The sequence below is a fragment of the Phocoena phocoena genome, chromosome 14, assembly GCF_963924675.1.
Source record: "Phocoena phocoena chromosome 14, mPhoPho1.1, whole genome shotgun sequence".
Taxonomy (NCBI): domain Eukaryota; kingdom Metazoa; phylum Chordata; class Mammalia; order Artiodactyla; family Phocoenidae; genus Phocoena; species Phocoena phocoena.
In genome coordinates, this window is record NC_089232.1 from 17,744,855 (window position 1) to 17,760,090 (window position 15,236).

A 15,236-nucleotide genomic window follows, 5' to 3' on the forward strand; every position below is an offset into this window, starting at 1 on the left:
GAAAAAATAAAGTAAGACAGGGGAGTTGAAATGTTGGGGTTTGTTTGGAAGAGTTGAAATAATAAGTGTGGTGATTAAGGAAAGTCTCTCCAGGAAGATGACAATAGGGGAAAGACCTGAGGAAGCATAAGAGGAGGAAGGAGACACTTCTAGCTAGGAGGAAGAGCAGGCACAAAGGTCCTGAGATGGGTGCTGGACAAGCCTGTCTGAGGAACAAAGAGATAAGCACAACTGACGCAGAGCAAAAGGAGGATTATGGGACAAGAGGGAGCTAAAGGTAAGGGTTTAGTGGGCCCAGACTATATAAGAATTTAGAGATCATTGGAAAAAATTTGTATTCTAGTATGTATAGGAAAAAAGCTTAACAATTTTCTTTTGAAAGATGCCTTTCAATAAATAAGAAACAAGCTGTCAGCACAAATGCCTTATTAAAATTGTTTGGGTAGGAGGATTCAAGATGGCAGTATAGGAAGATCTTAAACTCACTCCCTCCCTCACGGACATAACAAATGTGCACCTACATGTGGAATAATTCCTTTGGAAGGAAATCTGACAACTGGGTGAACAGAGCCTCCACAACAAAGAGTAAAAGGATAACATCAAAACAGGTAGGAGGTGTTTTGCAAGGAAAAGCCCACACCCCAGCCATGGGGTGGGTGATCTGCAATTGGGAAGACTCACAAGGGTATGAATTTTCTCTGAGTGGGGGATTTGAGCCCCACATCAGCTCCCCCAACCCCTGCATAGGAGAAACAAACCCCCAAACAGCTGGCTTTGAAAACCAACTGAGAAAACATCAAGTAAAACTATAAAACTGCAGGGAAAAAACTTCACTCTTAAAGGGCTCACATGCAGACTCACTAGACCCGAAAACCAGCACACAAACACCAGATTGTAGACCATAAGTAAAAAGGACCCATGTACTAGTCTTGAAGTATCTGTCAGAGAGACAAGAACCAGTTGGCATGAATAACTGGTGGAAACCATTTATGTAATTTCAGGCTACCTTGTTAATACCAGCACTGGTGGGCACCATTTTGGGACTCTCCAGTTAACCTGTTAGTGCCAATGGGGATGTCCCACTGAGAGCCCACCCACCCTGGGCCTATCCCAGACCTCAAAACAAGCAGAGCAGTAGCCCTTGCTACGAGCACCCCACAGTAGCTGTGGCCCCACCACAAGAGGAAGGTACATGCAGCCTCCACAGGGGACCCCACTTGAGTGCCTGGCTCTAGTGTCCAGGTGAGGTTGCACTTCTGAGACCCATAGGACATCTCCTAAATCAGGCCACTCCTTCAAAACTGGGAGAGATAACAAATATACCTAATACATACAAACAACAACAAAAAAGGAATATGTTCCAATTGAAAGAACAAGACCAATCTTAAGAAAAAAAAACTAAACAAAAAATAAACTAGCAATCTACCAGATAAAGAGTTCAAAGTAAGACTAATAAAGATGTGCTCTCAGGAGAAGAATGGATGAAAACAGTAAGAACTTCACCAAAGAGACAGAAAATATAAGAAAGTCCTAAACAGAAGTTTTAGCTGAATTGAAAAAATAAAATAGAGGGTTTCAACAGCAGATGGATGAAGTAGAAGAAAGAATCAGGGAGCTAAAAGACAAAACAGTGGAACTCATTTGGAGAGTAGAAAAATGAAAACAATAACTTAAAAAGTGAATTAAGGGTTTTATGATGGTCCCAGAAGGAGAAGAGAGAGGAAAAAGAGCCAGAAAAATTATTTGAAGAAACAGTGTCTGAAAGCTTCCCTAATCTGGGGAAGGAAACAGACATTCAGGTCCAGGAAGACCATTGAGTTACAAATAAGATGAACACAAACAGACACACACCAAGACACATAATAATTAAAACAGTAAAATTTAAAGATAAAAAAAGACTCCTAAAATCAGCAAGAGAAAAACAACTTGCTATGTACAAGGGAAACTCTGTAAGGCTATCAGCTATTTTTTAGCAGAAAATTTGTAGGTCAGAGAGAGGCAAGTGACATTTAAAGTACCGAAAGAAAACAAACAAAGCAAAAAAAAAAAAAAAACAAAATAAACAAACTTCCAACCACAATTCTCTACAGACAATGTTATTATTCAGAATTAAAGGAGAAATTAAGAGATCAGCAAAAACTAAAGGAGTTAATCACCACTAAAACAACCTTACAAGTAATGTTAAAGGGACTTCTCTAAGCTGAAAAGAAAGGCACTAACTAATAACAAGAAAACATAAAAAAGTAAAAATTTCACTGGAATAGGTAAATATATAATAGAGGTAGTGGGTCAATCACTTATAAAACATGAATGAAGGTAAAAGATGACAATAGCACAAATAACTAAAATTATAATAACTGATTAGGGATGCATAAAATAAAAAAAGGATATAAAAAGTGTCACCAAAAGTACAAAATGTGAGAGGGGGTGTAAAAAGACAAAGGTTTGGAATGTGCTCAAATTTAAGTTGCTACCAATTTAAAAAGACATATTTATATACAGGATGTCAATGTGAGCTTCACCAACTAAGGAATAACAAAACCAATGGGAAAATAAAATGATATCCATAACCTAGTTATCTATATTTTATATCTTAAATTTTGATATAAATTTGGATTTTGAAAAAATAGATCACCTACCTTAAGACTAAAGGGAGGAGCCTTTGTTATAGAGGACCATGATACAACACTAGATGTAAACTCCATTATGGTGAAAAAGCACAGCTTATTATTTTTGCAGCCCCATAATTAGCATAGCATGTGAAACACAAGAAATGATCAATAAGCATGTCCTCTGAGTTCAATTCATCAACATCCCATATCAAAAGAAGCTATGGGGGGGAAATGTACCAGATAAGACATCTTGATGTATCAAAGTAAGATTTTTTTATTTTTCGTTTACAAGGGTATAGACAAAATCAGAGTGACAGGATAAGTGAATGAAAAAACATATATAAAAATATAAGGGTGGAATATGTCAAATGGAAACTGAGAGAAACTAACAGTAGGTGCTCTAGGATGGTGGCTCTCACTTCCCATTAGCTATGACATTCACACATATGACATTCTAGGAATAGCAAGTCTCGACCCAGCAGCCTGTAACAGAGAGCAACAGAGCCTGAGAGGAATGCATGATTCTTGATGGCCTTGCTGTAGCCTCAATCATTCTCTTTTTTGTTGGTTTATTTTATTAAAGAAGACTTTGGAATAAAAGTGACTGGGAGTGGCATCATTACAGATAAGGTGACTATGGAACTAAGCTGAGGAAAGTGAGTGGTTTAAGAAAGCACATCCCAGGTGCTGACCCTGTACTTGTAGGAATTTGAGAGCAAACACCTCCTTAATATTGTACCCTAGGAGCTTGGCTGGCTTCACATAATTCAGGCCCATTGTTCTGAGTGGCTCAGGGCAGTTTGGAATTACAGTCTATTTTTCTGACTTAATTAATGATAGTGCCTCTTTTCACTTCTAATATTTTTCTGGTTTGGATGATAAACTGTATGTTCATCATAGCTACAGGAATCTTTTTTAATCCATATTAAAATAAATAATTTGAAAACATTAAATCGTTATTCTTATATTTTATAAATTACTTCTGTCCAAATTCAGAACTGATTGAAACACGTCTATGCTTTGAGATATCACAGTTGAAAACTGCTGTTCTAGGCATTTAACAGAAGTGAAAAGCTCACTCTGGGCTAATGTAGACTTGAAAACCTTTACAGAAGACATGAGCACTAAGCTGATATATGATATGTAATGCTATATGATAAAAAATAAAATGTGCACACTTTCAGGTTGGAAAAACAGATAAATACTACTAAGTTGCACAGGAATTCACTTATGTGTGGGGTTATGTAGGACAAATATCTTATATTCTTATCCCTTCTTTTTCCCTCTTTTCACAGGACATGGACATAGGATAATAATCATTTAAAAAATGTATTACTTAGATTTGACCTATGTTTTAACATACTGCTGACAATAAAACAAATATTTTAACAGACAGCCTTCCTGATTGTCAGGTAATTCTTTCATTTGACCTCTGACGCACTCAATTGGTCACTGGGTCTTTTGTCAGAGTCTTTAAATGATTTATGCATAATCAATTAAATCAATAGATTGTCTTTGCAGTGGGAGTGAAAACATTTAGTTCTGGAATTTCCCATGAATGGATCAATGCTTCAAACTTATGGAAAGCAGAACTTACTCTTGTTACCACATACTTCAGAGATTAAGGTAAAGAATGACAGCACAAACAGATCTTCCATGGCTCCATGGGTCCTTCCTTTCTTCCATAAATCATGGAGGCTTGACTAGTGTTTGTATCAAACACTTGGGCCATTCCATTGGGTAGCATCATTATTTGTTGGTACTATAAACCAATACTAGTAGCTCTCTCTAGAAGAAACTAAAGCAAGAAGATATCCATGTATTCCCTACAGTAAGTGCTCACAGCTCAGTGGAGGTCAGTGTCAGTTGACCTCTATCACACATCACACCTTGTGCACTGACGCTCCATCTAGTTCTGGCTTTGTGGACCCTCATGGCAATATCCAAATAGGGTCCTTGTTAAATACCACATTCCCCCAACAAACACTTATCACTCAATATTTAAACAGCTTTGTCTTTCCTTATCTTAAAGCCTAAGGGGAAGCATCTTATTAATTGGCAAACTAACTTGTGTGACATTGTGAACAGGAGAGGAAGAGTAAGCCATTATTCTCCAAGTTCATGTGTACGTTTTCACTGTGGCTGTCTGGGGACACTGGGGGGATGACAGTGAGTGCTCTAAGTTTTTACTGTTTTTGAAGGAGATTCTACATAAGGATGCATGGCTTTTATGTATATGATTTATAAAGGATCCGAAGTGTAGAATACTTGATGTTCAATTGAAACATCTACTTTACCAAATGAATACTGTTCACTGCCAACCACAGTGCAAGAAATAACACAATTAATGTCTCCAAAGGAAGGAATTTTAAACAAGACAGAAAGCTATGGCAGCAAGCAGGAATGGAGAAATGTATAGCATAGAAATTCAGTTGTGTGGAGTCAGTTCAGAAGTATGACACTGGCATTCATTCACTGTATGACTGCGTTCAGTCCATCTAGCCACTTTGAACATGTGCTTTCTCATCTGTAAAAGGAAGCAAATGTTATCCTACTGAAGTTCTTGATTAAGTGAGACAATATCTATAAAAGTGCTTAGCTAGTGCCTTGCATATAATATTTTAAAAATTATTATTATTACTATTATTATTTTTTTATTATAGAAAAATGAAGAGAGAGATATTTGAGGGCCAGATGAAGACTGACACAGTCCTGCAGACCACTGTGTGTGATCAATCATCTCATCCACCAGGGTATTGCCAATTTGCGGTAAGAAGTACAGAGGGTTCCCTTGTTACTCAGGAATACTGTTTCACTGCCACTTGCTTTGCACTAAGGTTATTTAAATCATTCTTTAATGAAATCTGACTGTCAAGTCACTTGAGAATGAAATATATCCAGAATCAGGACCAGAACTCAAAGTACCATTCCTATACTATTTTTGTTACTCCACAGTTAAAATATTTATCTAATGGGGCAAATTGCAGCAATTAGCAGTAAGAAGATTTTAGTTGTGAGACACCAAGTCTCTGGCCATCCCCAAGGAGTCTAAGTAAAAGATTTGTTTAATGCTCCTTCTTCTTGTATTTTAAGTATGTGAGCAGTTTTCCTGAAGAAAGTAAAGTAAGATCCATGCACATAGTCCTCTGGCTTAAGTCTTAGAGGAAACTGTCTGCTTTATATTTTTCCCATATGTTGTGTGCTTCCCTAGACTCTACGGGTGAAGAGATTTTTTTTTTTTAATCTCAAGGGTATTCAAACCAGCAATATATTTGCTGGTATGTGAATTTCAGACACTTGATCTGTCCCTCCCGTCCCTAACTCCTCTCAATGCTAAAACTATTATGAAGTGAGACGCAATTTTTTGAAGGCCAGACCTTTAATCAGCATTTAGATACTCCTTTACATATTGCATTTTATGTGTGGTTATCCTAAAATTCTTAGTGTGCACCCCTCCCTCAACCAGCTTTGAAAAGTGGGTGGAAGTTGATTGGTTTGCTTGGTTATTTTTTACAATATTGTACCACTGTCAATGAAATTGACCATGAAAGTGCATTAAATGGTTGATCATAAAATAAAGCATTCTTGGCATGTGGAACAATGACAAACTAACATAGAGTTGAGCTTATTTTAATGAAAACCACCCCTTTCTGGCTGATGAACTGAACTGTTCTGAGTGCTAGCGAGAAACTAGTAAGCACTGTAAAAGTTCTGAGTAAGGAGCTAAAGGTATCCAATTTAATTAATTCCAACCACCTGACCACCTGTGTACAAGATCCTGAAGTGTAAGTGTTTAGTATGGCCTTCATGGTTACAGCACAGAGATCTTGTGACCATTGTGTAAAGTTTTCTAACAGAAGTGTTTAGATATGGGAGATCACAGTTCGGTGCCAATCACTAACCAGCATTGCTAGATCCTTTCTCTCCTTCCCTTGCCATGAGACCAAGTGATAGAATTCAAAGCAGAGTTAGTCAGACAGGCAAGGACAAATCATGTGTACCAAAGAAGGAAGTATTTGCTTATATGGTTTTAGTGGAAACTGTCTGGATCTTGCCCTGATTTTCATTACTGGCCAGGCCTGTGCACCCACCCCAGCTGCCATGAGTGTGGGTTGATAATTCACAACTGTCTCTTCTCTGAAGAATTGTCTCTGGCCAAATGCCAAAGAGATTAACCCCACCACCACCCAGTATCCGTAGACCTCAGCCAATGGCTGCCTGCAAGAGAGCACTACAAAAGACCAGGTCTCAGATCTCAAGACTAACACTATGGAGAACACACACACACACACACACACACACACACACACACACACAGAGGAACACAAGAACATTTTTGGAGGTGATAGGTATGTTCAGTACCTTAAGTGTGATGATATATTATAAGTTGTTAGCCTTTCACACTTACACATGGACTTTATGAAGCCTCATATCATCCATATTGATATCACTGACAGATGACACTAAAATTGCTTCCTATGATAACATGAAAGAGAGATAATCAGTGTACATTCTAGTAAATGAGCACATTTTTTACAAGTAAGAGAAGGGTTTATTATTAAAAATTCTTCTTTAATTTAACTGAAACTCTTTTAAATATTAAAGGTAAAGTATAAAGTAAAACCTATCAGCATTTTGTGATATCAATAATATAAGAACAGGATAGAAGGTCTAATCATTTTCATTATAATAATTCTGATATTCCAATTCTCATCCACACTCTGATTATAAAATATGTCCAATTTATTTGTAATGATAAAATTTCAATAGCTACTATTATCCCTAGAGGGATGGGATGGCTCTCCTTGCACTGGGAGGTAGAGGATGATGTGGAGTGAGTGAGCAGTTGGCAGGATTTCAGGCAAGAAAAATAAGTCAAAATTTTAAGTGCTAACCATAAAGATTTGATTTTTTTTGAAAGGTACTGAGAGCCACAGAAAACTTTAAGACTATCAACATGATCCGATCTGACAAGATGGGATCTTATCTAAAAACTAAAGCAATAGCTGATAAAAGTTTAACACTTCTTGACAACACATGCCTTTAACCAAAGATTGGATATGTGTTTGGTGACATAATCAAAGGCATGATTTTGTTGAACAGATTTTCTTATTAAATCTGTAGGATTCAGGTTATTAATCCCTGCATGATAATGTTTTAACTAAGAGAAGACAGGGTGGATAGTTTTCTAATATGACTTCAGTGTACACAGACAAGTCTCCAACTACTTCATAGTGTTTCCAACCTTGAGATTCATCCCCAGGAGATTAGGTTGCCTTTCAGTTCCTGAAATAAGGAAGAGAGGTGTCAGAGGCCACTCTCAGGGGAGAGGGTGTTGTCAAGATGCTATCTAGGTTGATACACTGCTGAATGAGCACACAGAATAATATTAAAACTCCAGAAGCAGACACTTTACTCTCATACTCTGGGAAACTTAGAATGCTTTGGTCTAAAAGTGTTTGAAAACAAGCTACACCCATGTTAATAAATCCAATGGCTCGGAGTTCCAAATTTGTTTCCATTAACACTATCTATAGGTTTTCTTTGATAAACCTGGTCAGTCACTGCCAACTATCCTTTTCTAAACCTCTGTGTGTGTGTGTGTGTGTGTGTGTGTGTGTGTGTGTGTGTGTGTAATTACTCTGATCAGAAACTTTCAGTGACTTCACAGAGCAGTCTGTTCTGAAAATATGACCTAGGATGTGGAGCCCTCCACAATCTCTTTTATTTACAATTCCTTATCCCACTATTATTTTTAAATATTAGGTTAAATTCCAATTGGCCTTCAAATTACATTTTTAGGAATGAGTCAGAAGGCAGAAAATAGTATCCATGCATATAAAAACTGTGAAATTCTGGGAGAATAGAAAATTGCACAGGCTTGCTTTAATCTTCATCATCTGGCTGTTTTCTCACAGTTTGTAGCCTTAGAATCTTCAAACAAGTGAGACCTGTGTGGTTGCTTTTAAATAGAACCAATATCCAAAACCTGAGTGCATATTAAAATTATCTGGGAATATTTTCAAAAATATTGGTATTTGAATTCCACTTCCAGTGTCAATGGTCTAGGATGAAGACTATCATCAGTATTATTTAACATCTTTGACGGTGATTCTGTCATGCAGGAAAGGTTGAAAATGATTGAAGCAGAGCAAGGAAGGGTCAGTAGTAGCTATGAGTTACGTGCCCTTCTCCAAAGTAATTCTTCTGAAGATCTAAAGACCGGTAATTTATGAGAGAAAATTACCAATTAATTACATCAGAATCAACAATGTATTTTAGTTCAAAAATACCTACAGCGTAGTTAATGTGTGCCAGGTAACACATCTTCACTTTATGTATAGTTCTAAATAAGACAGGGACTCTGTTCTTGAGGGGCATACAATGAAAGCCATGGTTACTGACAATCTGGCATTCTTGGAGATAGTGTTGTATTTCACTTTATGTAAATTATTCTTGAATTAAAATTATCAAGTGTCTAGGAATTAATCTAATGAAAGTTGTGAAATGTATTTACACAGAAATATGTATGTGAGTTACCTCTCTGGTGTGGCAGATAAAGTTGCCAGTAGACTGACTCTCCCACACATATGAAAACAAACCCAATATAAAGTGTTAAAACACTGTGTAAAGGATCTAGCGAATAAGCAATTGCAGGCACATTTGGAAGTGGGTGGAGCTTTGTAAGAACAAACAAGACAGAGAGAAAAAAATTCAAAGTTGTTTTTTAATAAATTAGAAAAATAACATGGTACCTACAGTGGAAAAGAAAAGAAGAAAGCACAGAAATCAATATCAAGAATGAGATTACTGTTGGCGGTATAGACCTAAAAAGACCACTTTTTTGCATTTGCACCACTTTTTCTCAGGTTGTCTCCTGAGAAATGTCTCAATCTCTAACTGGGTGAATATTTAAGGCTGATACTAATTGTATCTCCTAAGCTCTCTCATGCTGTTTTATTTTCTTTTCCTCATTTTCATGTTGAATCAAAGGCCAGATGATACGTAAAACCTGTCAACATGTGTATTGTAATCATGGTTTCTCACTGTCTTAAGCAGTCTTGCACAATCGAAGTCTTGTCTCATTAAGTGATGCCGGGACCCAACTGCCAAAAGTAACGTGCATTTTCCTGAGGAGAAGAATGCTGGGAATATGGCTTCTGACCAGGAAAAGAAACCAGAAGAAATTATGTGGAGAGTCCCCTCCATGTACAGAAAGAGTCACATAGTTTTTCTTCATCAGACTTGTGTGCAGCTTTTATAATTTTGCCTCTTTCCAACATGCATACTAAGTGAGAATTTCTGAAGAACAGAGCTGAATACCTGCATATTTTAAAAAGCACTCAAAGGATTTTGCTGTTCACCCTGGAGGTATCACCTCCCACCTGTCAGTATGACTATTACCAAAAAGGCAGCACATAACAGTTGTGGGTAAGGACGTGAGAAACGGGATCCCTTGTGCACTGTTGGTGGGAATGCACATAGGTGCAGTCACTATGGAAAACATTAGGGAGATTCCTCAAAAAATTAAAAATAGAACTACCACATGATCGAGCAGTTCCACTCCTGGGTATTTATCTGAAGAAAACAAAAACACTAATTCTAAAAGATATATGCACCCCTATGTTCATTGCACCTTTATTTATAGTAGTCAAGGTATGGAAAAAACCTTTGTGCCCATCAATAGATGAATGGATAAAGAAGATGTAACAAATGTATCTATTACTCAGCCATAAAAATAATGAATTATATAAATATAAAATCTTGCCATTTGCAACAACATGGATGGACCTAGAGGGTCTTATTCTAAGTGAAATAAGTCGGAGAAAGACAAGAAACAGAGTCATAGATACAAAGAACATATTGGTGGTTGCCAGAGGGAAAGGGGATGGGAGAGAAGAGAAACAGGTGAGGAAGATTAAGATGTACAAACTTCCAGTTACAAAATAAATGAGTCAATGGTGTGAAATGTTCAGCGTGGTTAATATATTCAATAATCTTTAAAATATTTTTATGGTGACAGATCATAACTAGATTTATGATCATAATCATCTTGAAATGTACAGAAATATCAAATATGTTGTGTATCAGGAAGTAGCATTCTGTTGTAGGTCAATTACACTTAACAAACAAACAAATAAACAAACTAATCGAAAAAGAGATCACATTTGTGGTTACCAGAGGCAGGGGTCGGGGGACAGGGAATTGGATGGAGGTGGTCAAGAGGTAAAAACTTCCAGCTTTAAGATAAATAAGCACTAGGGATGTAATACACAACATGATAAATATAATTAGCACTGCTGTATTACCGAGGTCCAGCCTCAGCAGAACAGGATTGCCTGAGGGGAGACGGAGTCGGCGAGGACAGAAGACACAACACCTCTTAGGATGCAGGAATTCTGACAAGCTTTATTGCATACACTATACTTTTTTATACTTTCAAAACAATAAACTGATTTTAGTTTATTACTTTATCAATCATCACCATCATTTTCTCAGACCAAAAAGAACCTTTTACATAAGCATTTCACATACGCAGTTTACATAATTTTCTTATTATGTCTGTAATTGTCCCTTGTGATTGAAAGCAATTGTCCCTTGTGGCTAAAAAACGTCCTTTGTGGTTTCCTCAAAATTCTCAAAAGTCGTCATGTCCTTTTCCTTGGTTCGCTTTGCTTCAGTGCTTTACTCCCACATACTCTGCGTCAGCGCCCTTTTCTTTGTAAGTTTCGCCTCAGTGGTGCAGGTAAGAAGCCTTGTCACGTCTCACTCTTGGCTTAACCTAAAGACTCTTAAAGCTTTTTAATGTTTAATCATCATTAAATCAAAAGCATTTCATCAAAGCATTCTTAAAACTTCTTAATTTTATTTATATACATTTTCATAAAACACAAAAATATATACTAACAGGTGGACACAATTTATGTGGCCACTCACTACACATACGGGGAAGCCAAAGCGGTGGGTTTGGGGGCCATGGTGGTGAACATTGAATCTTTAATCTAGACTTTAGATCTTCCTGAAAATATTTACAATAGATCTATTGTCCCTTATACTTATTAATATACAACCCAGGTTTACAGTTTAACTTTAACGTTGCAGCTGTATGTTCCATTAAAAAGTGTTTCATCATAACTTTATTTCTTATTAAACTTCCCTTGTGCCAATACCAATGTACTCCAAATATATCTTGCACTCTCCATTTTGGTCATATATCATCTAACTTTTCCATTAACGTAGGCTGTTGCAATATAAACATTCCTATAGCATTACTTTTAATCCAATATGCAGGTCAATAAGTAGGAACAGCTGGTGTAGTTGGAGGGGGATTTTTAGGTTTTTCCCACTTTACTCTATATTGAAGGCTTTCTTAAAATCCCCCATGAGTAATGGGAATATTAGTACTAATACAAGCAAATACTCAGAGCTTTTATTATATACATGGGAAATTGAGAGAATCCACGCTGTGGGAAGCTTCGCTTTCCCATGACGTACATACCCGTGCCTGCCATGCAGGCACTATTGTTCTCAGCCTTGCTGAGGCACAGCAGCACTTTTCAGGGTCTCAGCCTTGCTGAAGCCCAGCAATACTCTTCAGGTGGCTCTCCACACTGTATGTTATATTTAAACATAGTTAAAGAGGAAATCCTAAGAGTTCTCATCACAAGGAATTCTTTTTCTATTTCTTTAATCTTGAGATGATGGATGTTCACTAAACTTACTGTGATAAGCATTTCATGATGTATGCAAGTCAAATCATTATTCTGTTAAAACCTTAAACTTACAAAGTGCTGTCAATTATATCTCAATAAAACTGGAAGAAAAAATAAGGTTCAAAACATAAGATGATTAAGAGAATCATGAGGAATTATATAGGCAGAAAAAATTAAAGAGCTAATGATAAATAATTATTACTTTCTAAAGACAAACTTGCACTTACAACCTTTGTTCATAAACAAGGAACTGAGCTATGCACAGAAAGTTATAGCTGTAAATAGTTTGCTCTCACATAGGTTAAATATGAATATTTCAGAGGAACATAAATGGTATTAAAATAATACAATTTACAAGAGATATTAATTTCTTTTTTGATGATGCTTAAAAAACTGTGTACGTGGCTCCTTCATGTTTTTATTAGACTCCTTTTATGAGGGAGAGGGAATGCCGAGAGGAGAAAAACAACATACTTACTGTCAATTAAATAATGGCATATGTTTTTCAAAACAACACAAGAAACTCTAGAGTGATCAAAAGGGGAAACATAAAATTTGAATCAAAGTAAACCCAGTAAAGAATTTCTAGACTCTTCTAAGATTCAGTGCATGAAGTGGAGTTCTTGGAACTAGGAGACTTAATACAGAAGCATGTATTACTTAAGATCTTCCTATGCAGTTGAGGAATGGGAATACATTATCAGGAGAAATCTCAAGACCTACACACATGTATCCACTTAATTAACGATTGTTGAAGTATATAGTATTTATCATTAATTAAACATCTTAATATAAAAATATGCAAAATGAGCTTGCTTTATTGTCTTGTTAGGTACCTCTCTGGTTAGGGGAACTCAAAACAGGACACAAAATGAATGATCTAAGGAAGTGGAAGGACTTTTGAAAACATGAATGATGATGAAATTGTAAATAAACAGTGGGTCTGCTATAATAGTGTTATTATTTTTACTTCCTATGACCATAACCCACACTATCAGCACTTGAAGAGAGTGTTCAGGGTTGTATAGATAGCCTACTATATTTATTTCTGAAACCATTTCATGTTTTGTCCTGGATATAGCTGCATTATCAAAAGAAAATAAGTAACTTCTGCAAGTCTTCTTTCCCCAATATTATGTCAGATTCATAGTAAGTTTTCTGCCCAAATAAATACGTGTTTTTGAAGGGCATGGTCGAAAGGTTTACATGTAAGTCCTTCACAGCCATCGCCATATTGCACATGTGAGTGATATGATCAATAGATTTCATTTTGCATTTGAGCTTGTATGATTGATACTACTAACTAAAATCTTCTGTTAAATAGGAATCTGAGGCATGTTCTGACTTCAGTGGAAACATGTCCACTGTGGCAAGAGATGATGAGAGGCTGTTCCCATGAGAAGAGTTACACATTTCCCAATCTCAGTAAATACTTTTTATGTGCATAAGAAATTATCAACTTAAAATTTTATTTTATGACTTGAAATATCACAGTAAACATTCAATGAAATATCTGTTATTCCCTTGATTTTCAGAGAAATAAAAATGGGGGTTTTCTGCCATTTGCCAAGTAGTGGATGTCAGTTAATGCAATGGCAAAGCTATAAAATACTGCAGAAAATAATGCAAATACAATAGCACTTATTGACAGGTAATTTAAAAAGCAGTTTGCCTTCCGATTTCTGGAGAACATTGACCATTTAGCATCCATTCTCATTTTAATCATAATAATTTGCTTTATCTTGGGAATTCACACCTCCATGTGATCAATTATGACTGAGGCCATACCTAACTCACCCCTTGGGAAGGGAATAGCCACTTGATTGGTTCAAAGCCTGTGACCTACCCATGGATGTAGTCTTTTGAAAAGAGAAATTTTCTTACTATTCAGAAAGGACTTGAAAGAGAAAGCATGTCATTGTGTAACTCCCAGAAGCGATCCAGACAGTCTTCTGGTAAAGCAAACACCACGGAAGCCAGAGAGAAGAACCCAGAAAAAGGAGGGAGAGAGGTGTGGGGAAGGAGGGAGGGAAAAGGGGGGAGGCAAGGGAGAGAAAGAAAGGGTAACATTTTGCACCTTGCCTCAACTCTGCATCAAATTTTACTTAAAATAATTTCTACAACCGAACTTTTAAGTTAAAGCCAACATTATTGCCTGAGCCAGTTTGAAAATGTTTTCTAGTATTTATATCCAAAAGATCTCTCACTTACACATCATTAACTCTGCTAATGGTGTCTTTTGTTTTGTCTTTAACTTTTGTTTCTGTAGTTGCAGGCAGAGGTAGAAGCACTTTGCAATTGTAGTCCACAGACAACAAAAGTTCCAAAAAACCCTAGCATACACTGCACTCTACCCTACCTGACCAAATAAGACTTCAATTCTCTCATGCCCAGAATTATGGTCTGAAAGCTTGGGCATCAGGTAGGCTCATTAATTTTTACAGCTTTTCCATTTTACCCTAGTCTCACATAACCACTGGCTTAGGTGATTACTTTTGGGCAGAGAAAACTGATTTGCAATCCATGATCCCAACAGGGGAAAAGAAAGTTCACTCTCTGTCTAGTTAAGTTCTTGGAGAACAGGACAGACATTTTTATTAAATCATGGGAGGGTCTAAATAGGATATCCTAGTCCCACCGAAGCTGAGTTAAGATAAAATACACTTTATTAGTTCAGTTAGTGCATTGTTTATACAGTTATCTAATGCCCATACATATTTTCAGTAAAGGTTTATTAGCAAGACAGAGGAATTTTAATTAGACAAATCATAACATCTTTCCATTTATTAATTCTTTCCCTTGGTTTGCCTTTTTAAAAAGTCTGGATAATTAAAACCTGGTAAGAAATAACATTGTTTCCTGATGTGTTGCTCTAAGAAAAATATTTACTTCTCTCTCTCTCACAAAAATA